Source organism: Schistocerca piceifrons, chromosome 3, assembly GCF_021461385.2.
Source record: "Schistocerca piceifrons isolate TAMUIC-IGC-003096 chromosome 3, iqSchPice1.1, whole genome shotgun sequence".
NCBI classification, from domain to species: domain Eukaryota; kingdom Metazoa; phylum Arthropoda; class Insecta; order Orthoptera; family Acrididae; genus Schistocerca; species Schistocerca piceifrons.
In genome coordinates this window covers 317,252,887-317,266,413 of record NC_060140.1, presented here as the reverse complement: position 1 = coordinate 317,266,413, position 13,527 = coordinate 317,252,887, and the positions used below count along the sequence as shown (strand labels likewise).

The following is a 13,527-nucleotide window of genomic DNA, read 5'->3' as shown; positions in this document are numbered from 1 at the left end:
CTACAATTAGAGTGAGCTGGTATTCATCATACCAAATAGGATTTTGTATATGGTATCTTATACAGGGTGTTACAAAAAGGTACGGCCAAACTTTCAGGAAACATTCCTCACACACAAAGAAAGAAAATATGTTATGTGGACATGTGTCCGGCAACGCTTACTTTCCATGTTAGAGCTCATTTTGTTACTTCTCTTCAAATCACATTAATCATGGCATGGAAACACACAGCAACAGAACGTACCAGCGTGACTTCAAACACTTTGTTACAGGAAATGTTCAAAATGTCCTCCGTTAGCGAAGATACATGCATCCACCCTCCGTCGCATGGAATCCCTGATGCGCTGATGCAGCCCTGGAGAATGGCGTATTGTATTACAGCCGTCCACAATACGAGCACGAAAAGTCTCTTCATTTGGTACCGGGGTTGCGTAGACAAGAGCTTTCAAATGCCCCCATAAATGAAAGTCAAGAGGGTTGAGGTTAGGAGAGCGTGGAAGCCATGGAATTGGTCCTCCTCTACTAATCCATCGGTCACCGAATCTGTTGTTGAGAAGCGTACGAACACTTCGACTGAAATGTGCAGGAGCTCCATCGTGCATGAACCACATCTTGTGTCGTACTTGTAAAGGCACATGTTCTAGCAGCACAGGTAGAGTATCCCGTATGAAATCATGGTAACGTGCTCCATTGAGCGTAGGTGGAAGAACATGAGGCCCAATCAAGACATCACCAACAATGCCTGCCCAAACGTTCACAGAAAATCTGTGTTGATGACGTGATTGCACAATTGCGTGCGGATTCTCTTCAGCCCACACATGTTGATTGTGAAAATTTACAATTTGATCACGTTGGAATGAAGCCTCACCCGTAAAGAGAACATTTGCACTGAAATGAGGATTGACACATTGTTGGATGAACCATTCGCAGAAGTGTACCCGTGGAGGCCAATCAGCTGCTGATAGTGCCTGCACACGCTGTACATAGTACGGAAACAACTGGTTCTCCCGTAGCACTCTCCATACAGTGACGTGGTCAACGTTATCTTGTACAGCAGCAACTTCTCTGACGCTGACATTAGGGTTATCGTCAAGTGCACGAAGAATTGCCTCGTCCATTGCAGGTGTCCTCGTTGTTCTAGTTCTTCCCCAGTCGCGAGTCATAGGCTGGAGTGTTCTGTGCTCCCTAAGACGCCGATCAATTGCTTCGAACGTCTTCCTGTCGGGACACCTCCGTTGTGGAAATCTGTCTCGATACAAACGTACCACGCCACGGCTATTGCCCCGTGCCAATCCATATATCAAATGGGCATCTGCCAACTCCGCATTTGTAAACATTGCACTGACTGCAAAACCACGTTCGTGATGAACACTAACCTGTTGATGCTACGTACTGATGTGCTTGGTGCTAGTACTGTAGAGCAATGAGTCGCATGTCAACACAAGCAACGAAGTCAACATTACCTTCCTTCAATTGGGCCAACTGGCAGTGAATCGAGGAAGTGCAGTACATACTGACGAAACTAAAATGAGCTCTAACATGGAAATTAAGCGCTTCCGGACACATGTCCACATAACATCTTTTCTTTATTTGTGTGTGAGGAATGTTTCGTGAAAGTTTGGCCGTACCTTTTTGTAACACCCTGTATACATGCATCATGGAGATGGCCCAGGGCGTATCAGTGGACTGGCCCTTAGGTCGAGGAAATGAGGTTACACAGGAGCTATCGAATAATATGCAAGTAAAGGTGTTGTTCGTCGTGGCGTTCTCAGTGACGCCCGAGACTCCCGGAGGAGGAAGCTAGCGGTGCGCGGGCGATTGCCAACACAAACGCACCGCGACTGCAGGTTGTGCGGCAGCCGGCAGCGCTGTCTGCGCGCGGCTTCCGGCGCTGTGGCTGTGCGACCCGCACCTTGCGCTGCGGGCTGCCGACCCAGGGTCGACGACCGGCGTAGCTCACGCACCGCCACACACGCGTGCGTGTCCCGGCTGGACGCCGGGACGATCCGCGTCCAATTGCATTCCGCCGGTAGCCGAAAGCGTGATGGGACACGCGTTTTTTGTCAAGGAGATGCGCGTGGAAATGTCCTGTGGCGGACTCGGCATTGTGTGATGCGAAGCCTTTGATAGCCTTAGCCCCGTTTTACATGAGCGACATTCTCGCCAAAATCGACTACTTGTCGTGGGTGCGTGTCATGTTTTTGCGTGTATATCATCCTTCAAGTCGATCCGTGACGTTAGTTGTTAATGCTGAGGGTGGAGTTATAAGATCTTGAGTATGCTGCACAATGCGCATGTGCAGAAAACTTTGACAGATTTCGTCTGCCAACAAAGGAAGTTAATCCACTTTCGCCGAACACACTCCTGCCATAGTAAAGTATTTTGTTCATTCTTAATTCTTATTTTGTTGTTTGCTTTGTTATTGTTACACATTGCGAAGGTCGCTCGATGACACAGTATTTTTGCTACTATTGAACTTCAACACGTGAGAAGAAACATCTGAAAACAAAGAGTTATTTAAGTTTTACAATGCCTGGATAAAGAAAAAGTTTATACCGTGCATAAATAAGAACGGTAATTAGATAAACATTTCAATGAAAGAGTTTGAATAGTAGAAAAGTCAAATTGGTTCAAATGGCTCTGAGCACTATGGGACTTAACATCTGAGGTCATCAGTCCCCTAGAACTTAGAACTACTTAAACCTAACTAACCTAAGGACATCACACACATCCATGTCCGAGGCAGGATTCGAACCTGCGACCGTAGCAGTCGCGCGGTTCCGGACGGAAGCGCCTAGAACCGCTCGGCCACCGCGGTCGGCTACAAAAGTCACATCTGTTTAACAAGGAAAGCATCTTGAAGTTTTCCCGGATGATCGAACATTCTATCATTAATCGGGAGTGCATCCGTGAAATCAATAACTCTTGTACCCATACTACGGCCATTCTCAAGGTGAGCCGATTGCACGATTTTTAAAGCACTTTAACCGTGAAGTAAACAGGCATGCGTCAAAAATAACACTGTTGGTAACAAGAGCGTCACTCATAGATAAAGCTTTACGCCTTTAAGAGTGAAACAAAGCAAGCGCAGCGTCAGCGAACCCACAGTGCTTACAAAGTATATGGTTGATTATTATGGACGGCATATGTTGGAATACCAGACAGCGAAGACGCACTGTATATCCTTTGTGAGTGCAGACGTGAAATGAGTGGTTTTCATGATTTGTCTCCGCTCTCAAAGGATATAGTCTAGGTATTCACTGCCTGGCACTCCAACATATGCCATCCAAAATAATCAACCATTTTTGTCTTAAGCACTATGGATCCACTGATTTGGCCCTTACTTTGTTTTCTTCTTAGAGGCGTAACGGTTTATTTACGAGTGATGCGCTTGTTACCATTAGTGTTTTCTTTGACGCATGTGCGCCTGCTCCACAGTGTAAAGTGCTCTAAAAATCTTGCGCCGGCCGGGGTGGCCGAGAGGTTCTTCGAATCCTGCCGCGGGCATGGATGTGTGTGATGTCCTTAGGTTAGTTAGGTTTAAGTAGTTCTAAGTTCTAGGGGAACTGATGACATCAGAAGTTAAGTCCTATAGTGCTCAGAGCCATTTGAACCTTTTTTTTTTTTGTACTCGTACACTGGATATTTTTTATACAGAAGTCTTTATAGTCGTTATCTTACGCCACAGAGATTCTGAATACAAGGAATGTGATCTCATGTTGTCGGTTGTATTGTCATTGCCAGTTGCGTTTACTTAGAAGCGAGGGAGTTGGGTTATGGTCAAACTACTGAACAGTCAGGAAATAATTAGCAGAACACTGAAATCCAAACGCAGAGAATGTTGAATTTTGGAGATACGATATTGTAAAGTTTGATTTGAGATGTGTGATGATATACTCAGGTGATCTTGTCGCTGCATTGCTTGCTTGCGCGTCTTTTCTGATGTGTTTGAAAAAAGCAAAGTTTTACGCTCTCTCTCTATCCGTTGGGATTTGTTCCATTGTTGTTGTTGTTGTGCAACAACAACAATGGAACAAATCCCAACGGATACATTGTCGAAACGTAATTAAGCAATATTACCTGTTCACGTGGCTTGCTCTCAGAAGGTATAAATTTACCGCTCATTTACCATTTCAGCAACTAACTTCATGACAGAGTAGAAGTTTTGTTGATAGGAAGTCATTTTTATAAAGACGGTTTTATAATTGTTAAGGGTTAGAATTGTACAATACAGTTTTTGAACAATAGTCTCTTTTTTTAATCATTCAATAAATTCAATCAATTTAATATATTCCACCGACTCCTCACGAAAGTTTCAGTTCCTAACTGCGTGTCGCCGCATTACACTGATGGGGACACAGTCATTCAGAAAAGCATAACGTGCTTAGCATAGCTGCACGTCCTCGCACTGCGTTGCACTGCGCAAGGCTGTCCTTTCTTTAGCTCGTTGCTGCCGCGCTGTGTTTTTGTTTATCACTTTCCAGCAGTACGGAGTTTCCGTTGCCACAGGTAAGCCATGAAAACTTATTAAGGCCAGTTTTACATTACAGTCAGGGCACAGTTAAATCATTCTCGGTCAAGTTTTGCATTTCAAAATTAACATCAGCTTCAGCTTAGGTAAAGTTCATTGCAAATCTCATTTCTTATGCAGACAGTCTCATTCTTACAGAACAGTGTTGCATTCGCGTGTCTGTCTTTTAATGTATAGAATTTTATTTAGTCAGTTTTCATACGTAAATTTAGAGGGAATTTTCACAGGAGCGGTTTGGACAGTTGTCTTTTCAAAACTCGATTGGTAATTTTACGAAGAATTTTAGTTTTGTTAGCATTGTGTGTTGTAACTGCAAGTCACAAACTGTGGCGTTACGCATTGTGGCAGTGTTCACTGTACTGCACAATAAAGAATCTCACACAATAGCTTTCTAGGATACAGTTTTTACGCTTTCTTATTATTGTTGGTAAAAGTTACTTACAACACAGTTACATAATTTCAGAAATTTTTCGACTTTTTATCATATGGCCTTGACGTAATTACACCACTTGCCATTTTCAGGCATTACAGTACAGACACCTACGAAGTTAAACAATAGAAAACAAGTTCAGTTCAATTTAGTTCACAACAAGCAAACAACTTTTCTATAAACTTGTTACAAAATATATTAAAATATTGAAATCCACGTTATTCCGCTCGTTCCCTGGAGCACTAATGGTAGGTTTGCACCTTTCCTGAATTTCCGTCTGCCGAGTGGTTCTTATTCCAAATACCAAAAACTTAGAGTCTTATGATTACCACATTTTAAAACAACATAGTCCGTCATATACTTAATATGTTCCGTATGTTAGAACTTTCTGTCGAAATTTCTGAAACCGGTTTTGTGAAATTTTCTGCTGAAAAGTTTCTCAACACTGGCAACTCAAATGTCGTCGTGTTATGTATTTCTATCATATAGTGCATACTGTTAAATGTTAATTGCAAAGTTCGTTTATGAAATGTATGTTATTTGACTATAATGTTAAAACATATTAACGTGCTACACTTCTCAACGTAATAAGTGCTACACTGTGTACTTGTAAATATCTTTCAGGCGAAACATTGCTAGATTCACTGATTTAATACCGAACATTACGTACGTTGTATGTGTTACAAGAACAGAAGTCAGACCTTGAAGCAAAGGAACCAGTTGATGATGGAGTGTCCTAGAACAACCTTGACCTCATATTGTGGCAGCTTTGACATCTGATTGTGCAGACAAAACAGGAATGACTCAGACGTAACATACCTGATGGTAGTACCATGGATGTATAATAAGGGGAAGTGCCGCTACAGACTTACTCTGTACGTTGCTTTGAAGCTGGCGCCGCCACGCCGGATGCCCCGAATCGTTAGCATGCTACTATTTACGACTGCTTCTTGTCCTTAATTTCTATCGTGTGTACCTAACAGTTGTTAGAAAATGTTACAGTGCTTAAGTGAATAGTGACAGGAAGCCACTTTTCAGATGTGCTACTAGTCTGAAACGCATATTTGATCCAGTAATAACCACATTTGGCTTCGTTAATGTAACTTCCTTTTTGTTATACGTTTCCAATAACCAAGAAAAGGAGGATACGACGTGAAAAGGTTGATTCCGGAATCCAGCATTTTCTTTACACGGACTGACTAAACTGATGTTGGATCTATGTCCTCTTCCTGAAAATACTGACAGTTTCAGATTTTTTCTTCTCACAGCGTTCATCCACACAGTTTTTCGAGATGGCCTGGTAGGCAGTCTGAGGTCGATTGATAGAAATGAAACCATTACAGTAAAAGTAAGCAGAGCATCTAAAATTATTGTGTATAAATGGAAATTCTGCTTGAAACAGTGAATGAAATGTAATCCTTCACAAGTCAGACTAGAATCACAATGACATCGGTTAGTACAACTGTAAATGATGAAGCTACCATTTATGATAAAACAAATCCGCCCGAAGCTAATGTCTGGGGCAACTGACATGACGGACGACGACTTCAAGTTTGTGACGTCATGACATCTCCCTTATTATACCTCCACGGATAGGAAACATGAAATCAGGAAGACCGTAGTGTCTCTACATTTAGCTCGTGCAGATATCAACAACGCATCCACCGTCCCCAGGAATTTGCTTATGTAAGGCAATATGGCGCCAGTCCCACCAGGTTAGCCGAGGGCGCTAACGCTCTGCTTCCTGGACTCGGGTAGGAGCGCCGGTCCCAGATCGAATCCGCCCGGCGGATTAACGACGAGGGCCGGTGTACCGGCCAACCTGGATGTGGTTTTTCGGCGGTTTTCCACATCCCACTAGGTGAATACCGGACTGGTCCCCCTGTTCCACCTTAGTAATCCAGCCACCATCTGACACTAACATCACCCTTTCATAGTAACATAGCCGACCCTGCGTTGAAATAAGACAAGGGCCCAAAGAAAATGATAAAGGCAATATGGCGGCACATCGTCCAGAATGGGCAATAATAATGACAACAATAATCATTATCGATCGCGTTTATTACAAAAATAGACGAAATTGGTGACGGTGACACTGCTCCTTAATTTTTAGTACAAACTAACCAGTGCTGCAGATACCGGCAGATTCTCTCGCAGATATCGTTATCATCGACTGGTATCTACGCGCGAAGTCAATAATACCGTGGACACCCGTGGTTACACTGTATCTGTGAACACCCAGACGTTTTCCCTAAAACTCTGGACTCAGCAGAAGCTACGCTCACGAATCTCTGCTGCAAGAAGCTAAAGACGCATCGTTAGGAGTATCTGTTTGAAAAACATCGGTCGAGATCAACTGACCTAAAAAGGTTGACTCATTATTTAAATCTACGTGAAAAATATTCGAAACGCTCCTGGTAATTGAAATTCTGAAAAATATTATGGAAGGTTTTTAAGAAAAAGTAAATTGCCTCTGATTGCAATTACATAGTCCTTCAATAGCGTGCACTGTCAGATTACAGTCTGAAGTAATTCCTTTTTTTTCCTAATCAATCATACGCCTGCTTTCCCTGCAGCCCCCGACCGCTGTGGCCGAGCGGTTCTAGGTGCTTCAGTCCGGAACAGCGCTGCTGCTACGGTCACAGGATCGAATCCTGCCTCGGGCATGGGTGTGTGTGATGTCATTAGGTTTTTTTATGTTTAAATAGTTCTAAGTCTAGGGGACTGATGACCTCAGATGTTAAGTTCCATAGTGTTTATAGCCATTTGAACCTGCAGCCCCGTTAATGGTGACAATATTAGCATAGAAACAAGTTAAAGTGATTTTGACGTTGCTCCGTCTCGTAGCCTTTAACTACAAGCGGCGCCTGCTTTTGCTGCAGTAACGTTGTACGTAATCTAAATGGGTTAATGTGTCTGCCGATAGACAGCGGCACATTTTCTCCAGTCCCGCACCGGTAGTCAACGGCTTGCGACCCACTCGCGCGCTCACCGACTTCTTGCAGGCCTACGACACAAGACGGGTACGAAAGCAGCATCAGCTGTACTGCATATCGATGCTGCACTCAGCTTCTGTGCTTATCGGGCACCGGTGAAAGCTCGTCGAGGTGGTTCATCTCCAAACATACAAAATTAATCGACAAAAAAAATTGAAAAAACGATCAGATGTCTTGTGAAACGATTTGTCTAAAAGCAAGAAACAAAATAGATTAGAGAAACATATGTCAAGTCTTGAATGTTGCTCACAACCATGTACAGCAAACTGTAGATTGAGAATGCGCTGCCGGCCGATGTGGCCGATCGTTTCTAGGCGCTTCAGTCTGGAACCACGCGACGCTACGGTCGCAGGTTCGAATCCTCCCTCGGGCATGGATGTGTGTGATGTCCTTAGGTTAGTTAGGTTTAAGTAGTTCTAAGTTCTAGGGGACTGATGACCTCAGATGTTAAGTCCCATAGTGCTTAGAGCTATTTGAACCATTTTTTGAGAATGCGCATTCTCTTTCCTGATATTTGAAGAATACTATATTGGAAAATTTTTGAGACTGAAAAATTGTTGGAACTTTTTAATACCTTCGAGCATTAAAAATTAGATTCTCAATTGGCATCTCATTTCCATTCGCATTTTTCAAAGACACTTCAAATGTTTCTCCGTTCAGTTTAATTTCTTACTTTTAGACAAACCATTTCATCGTCTTTATTCCATATTTTTTTCAAGTTTTGTTCAGAGAGCATGATCTTTTCGACACCTACTTTGCTTTTCTAGTGTTTTCTGTTCTCGAAGCCTGCTCAATTTAGTGCTTAATTTGAAAGAGGCCATTTTCACTAGTCATATCAAAGTAACTTTTTCTGCTCAGATTAGCTAGACCTTGAAAGGATAAACATTTCGGTAGCCCTTTGTCTTCCTAGTGTATGCTGTTCTCCAAATGCCCTCCAATTTAGTATTTGATTAGAAAGAAGCCATTTTAAAAATCAAATATCGTCCCAGTGAAACCCTTTGTACACAAAATAGCTACTTCCGGAAGAGATGAACCGTTTGGTGCCTCATTTGCTTTCCCTGCGTTTTCTGTTCTCGAAATGCCCTAAACTTATTAATTGATTCGAAGGACCCTTCTTGACAGTTACATATCACATCAATGTAGCTTTTTATGCGCAAAAAAGCTATATTTTGTAGTGATGAAGTTTTTCACACTTCATTTACATAGCTAGCAGCTGTTCGTGAAATATTTGTTTCCCCTAAAATCACTAATTGCATTTTTCCTAATTACGCTCATTACTTTCAAGAAATTAAATATTATTTTGCAAAATAAGATTTCAGGCTCATCATTTTGATACCCCATTTATTCATTTCCCACTCCTAGAATGGCTATGAAAATTGGGGCAAAATGCATTGTCTATTCCCTAGGGAGTCTTGTTATGAATCATTCGACCAAGAACAGATAGCTTACAGAGGAGAGAAGCGTTGTAGCAGTTCGTATACTATGTGAACATTCATCTACTCGATATCACTAAATAAAGCTTGGAGGTTGACTTATTACAAGCTCCTTTGGCCTGTTAAGTATGCTAACCTAGCGGAGATTGTCATAGTTAGTTGTAGAGTATTGGTACAAAGGTTACCCAAATGAGAGCTCTCTCCGTCGTGTTTATAAAAGAGAGATTTCCTCTTTTGAGTTTTTATTTAATTTCATCTGAAAATAGAAAATTACACCAGAAAACAGATGTAAGTAGGCTGTTTAGGTTTTTTTATTGGTAACGCCACCTCTGTATGAAAATCACTGGCTGTGCTGTGTGCAGTCTGTGGCTGCTTTGCATTGTTGTAATACTCGCCATTGTAGTGTTAGGCAGCTGGCTGTGAACAGCGCGTAGCGTTGCGCAGTTGGAGGTGAGCCGCCAGCAGTGGTGGATGTGGGGAGAGAGATGGCGGAGTTTTGAAATTTGTCATGAACTGCTATATTTATATATGATGATATCAAGGTAAATACATTGTTTGTTCTCTATTAATATCTTTCATTTGCTAACTATCCCTATCAGTAGTTAGTGCCTTCCATAGTTTGAATCTTTTATTTAGCTGGCAGTAGTGGCGCTCGCTGTATTGCAGTAGCTTGAGCAGCGAAGATTTTTGTGAGGTAAGTGATTTGTGAAAGGTATAGTTTAATGTTAGTCAGGGCCATTCTTTTGTAGGGAATTTTGAAAGTCAGATTGCGTTGCGCTAACAAAATATTGTGTGTCAGTTTAAGCACAGTCATGTATAATTGTTCTAAGGGGACGTTAGTGTACTATTTTTTCTGCTTGAGCTATGTCATGTTTAGATATAAGCTGCTGTTTGCCAGGCATAGTGCTACTGAACTTTAATTTGTGTTACTCTGCTAAGCCAGATTTATTTTTTTGTTTGCTGCGCATTGCCTCATATTAGTTGTAATGTTGAATTGCTTGGTAATTTAGATTTGCTGTAGCTTGCTTTGCGATTTTCCATTTTTTTTCATTGCTGTTTATATTAATTGTTTTATGTGCTGCTGCATTGCCTCGTCCCTTAGTTTAGCATCTGAGCTCAGTAGATTTAAGTTAGCTTAAGAGGGGGTAGCCTATAAGAGAATGAGTTGCGATGAATTTGAAGAAATGCACTGAGAGGCTATACGAGAAAAGTACGGGAAGGAGGTATAGATAGGACCTTTTGGGAATAATGATGAATGAAGGGAGATCTCCAAGAAGTAAAGAAAGTTTTGTTCGCAAAACACTGCAGTAAAACAAACCCTGTCCTTTCCTTGTATTATTCCGCTATATGTTTGTGTACCCTTGGGTATTTATGTTTTTCCTGTATTTATATGTTTATCTGATAAGACTTATGTTGTAAAATTTTTCTAATACTAAGCTACATTCACTATGATGAGGAATACTGTTATCCTCAAACATAATTTGCATTTATAATATGTTATTTTCTTTGTAAAGATGTTTAGACATTATTTATTCTGTTTTGTTTTAATGCTCATGTTTGAAGTTGATGTTTCAAAAGTTATTCTGATCTTTTATATATTTACTTATGTCATAATTCCTGTAACATTGATGTATATGTCTATTTCTATTCTTTTGTAAAGCCTGTTTTACTACAGATGTTATCTGTATTGTTATGTTCTTTAATGATGTATTCTGTACCTTTGTTATTGTATTCTCATGTTATAAAATTGTAATTGACACCAGTTTATCGAACTAAGTAACTTGTAAGCATTCATTTCACTGCACACATTTCCGTAGGTCATAGTATATGGACAATATGTGAGAAGTAGGGACTGATAGTGTTTGCATGTGTGTTAATGATTCAGCAAGGGACTGGATAACAGCATTGCTGGATCTAAGGACAATTCCAGAAACTTTGTGAGTGCACAAGCGGTGGTTTATGGACTTGCTACATTGTCCGCAAGACTCTTCGATGATGATTGTGCACCTGCACATTTGCAACAGATGGCTGCTGGCCGTCTCTACAAGGACTACAGTGGGTCTGCATCTTTGATGACCCACCAATACCATTATTTCTACAAGGACTACAGTGGGTCTACACGTTTGCTGACTCACCAGTACCATTGTCTCTACAAGGACTGCAGTGGGTCTGCACCTGTGGTGGCCCACCACTACCGTAATCTCTACCAGGACTACAGTGGGTCTGCTCTGTGATGACCTACCTACCAATACTCTTCAAAATTTCGACTGACTCTGCTGTGGGTTTGCTCTGTTGTGGCCCATTACCTGTATGCATGTCAAGAGTCAGCACTGTCTTTCCATTGGAAGGACAACACTACTTCTTCAAGACTGCATGGAAATCGACTACTTTCGAGTGCATTTTCTTTTACTGCTCAGACTTTGAGAAAAACACTGCTATTCTACTGTTATGTCCGATTAGGACTGTCTTTATGGACTGTGAGAAAATTTTAGCTTTTGACCAACATTGTATCAATAAGTGTGTGTGCATTTGATTTCTTTGTTATTGTAATTATGAAAAAATTTTTTCAAATCTGTATTGGCCACTGCCCAATACAATTTGTAAAATTTTTTGTGGGGAGCATGGGGGCTATGTATAGGCTGTTTAGGTTTTTTTATTGGTAACGCCACCTCTGTATGAAAATCACTAGCTGTGCTGTGTGCAGTCTGTGGCTGCTTTGCATTGTTGTAATACTCGCCATTGTAGTGTTAGGCAGCTGGCTGTGAACAGCGCGTAGCGTTGCGCAGTTGGAGGTGAGCCGCCAGCAGTGGTGGATGTGGGGAGAGAGATGGCGGAGTTTTGAAATTTGTCATGAACTGCTATATTTATATATGATGATATCAAGGTAAATACATTGTTTGTTCTCTATTAATATCTTTCATTTGCTAACTATCCCTATCAGTAGTTAGTGCCTTCCATAGTTTGAATCTTTTATTTAGCTGGCAGTAGTGGCGCTCGCTGTATTGCAGTAGCTTGAGCAGCGAAGATTTTTGTGAGGTAAGTGATTTGTGAAAGGTATAGTTTAATGTTAGTCAGGGCCATTCTTTTGTAGGGAATTTTGAAAGTCAGAATGCGTTGCGCTAACAAAATATTGTGTGTCAGTTTAAGCACAGTCATGTATAATTGTTCTAAAGGGACGTTTCACAGAAACGTAAGAAATGCAACCTTGGCTGGAATGCACCCACTTACACACACAACTCTATGTTGTCTTCATAACGTGAAACGTAAACTCCGCCCACAGACCCTGGCGAGTCCAATGGTACCGACCGACCGCCGTATCATCCTCTTCCAGTCGCAGCATTGGATACAGTATGGAAGTCAGCACAACTCTTTCCCGGCCTTTGTCGGTTTTCGTGACCTGGATCCCCTCCTACTCGGTCTAGTAGCTCTTCTGTTGGCGTCACGAGGCTGAGTACACCCCGTTACAGTCCTCCAACCAAGGAGGCACTGCCGCGAATTGAATGCCCCGTCCTTCGCATGTCAGGAAGCCGCGCTGTCCACTCAGCGACATTTTCTTGTTTTCTTTTTTCTATTTTTTCGTAATTATTTTTTCCTCCCGGAAATTGTCTGCAATTACTTCTGCGCTATGCTTACGAATTTTACCTTGAATTCCATCTTCAAGCGTAGTTAAGCCATATAAATCTCTCCTGGCTATATAAATGAAATCAGGCTTTGAGTGTGGTAAGATCTGCCATGACCGACGTGAGGGCAGCGCGACACGTCTTCTGTCTCCGAGCTCTCGACCGACACTACTACTTCAACTCCAGCAGGCAGACCTCGTCTCACAACATTGCTTAGAATCGCGCTGCCATGTTTGGCCCTCAGATTGTTACTATCGACATCTGAGTGCTTACACAATGCAAGGAATAGCGTTAAGTTGGCTATATTGTTTTCATGGAGAGTTCTGACACACTCCTTACAAACTAAACGTATTAGAAGTCTATATACTTATATGGATATAGCGTCTGTTCTTTAGGACATGTCGGAAAGAACAGACACCATTGATGACCTGCAGCCGTCTCGAACGAAATTAGAATTATATATTAATACCTTCAGCTGCTGATGGGCGTTAATATATATCAACGGGGACAGGTGAAAAT

General features: G+C 41.7%; 1 protein-coding gene across 1 annotated transcript in view; it reads left to right on the top strand.

The window, feature by feature from the left end:
* Window positions 1–13,527, top strand: part of LOC124790139 — a 302,687-nt gene that overhangs the window by 171,172 nt on the left and 117,988 nt on the right. The gene's annotated exons all lie outside the window — the stretch shown is intronic.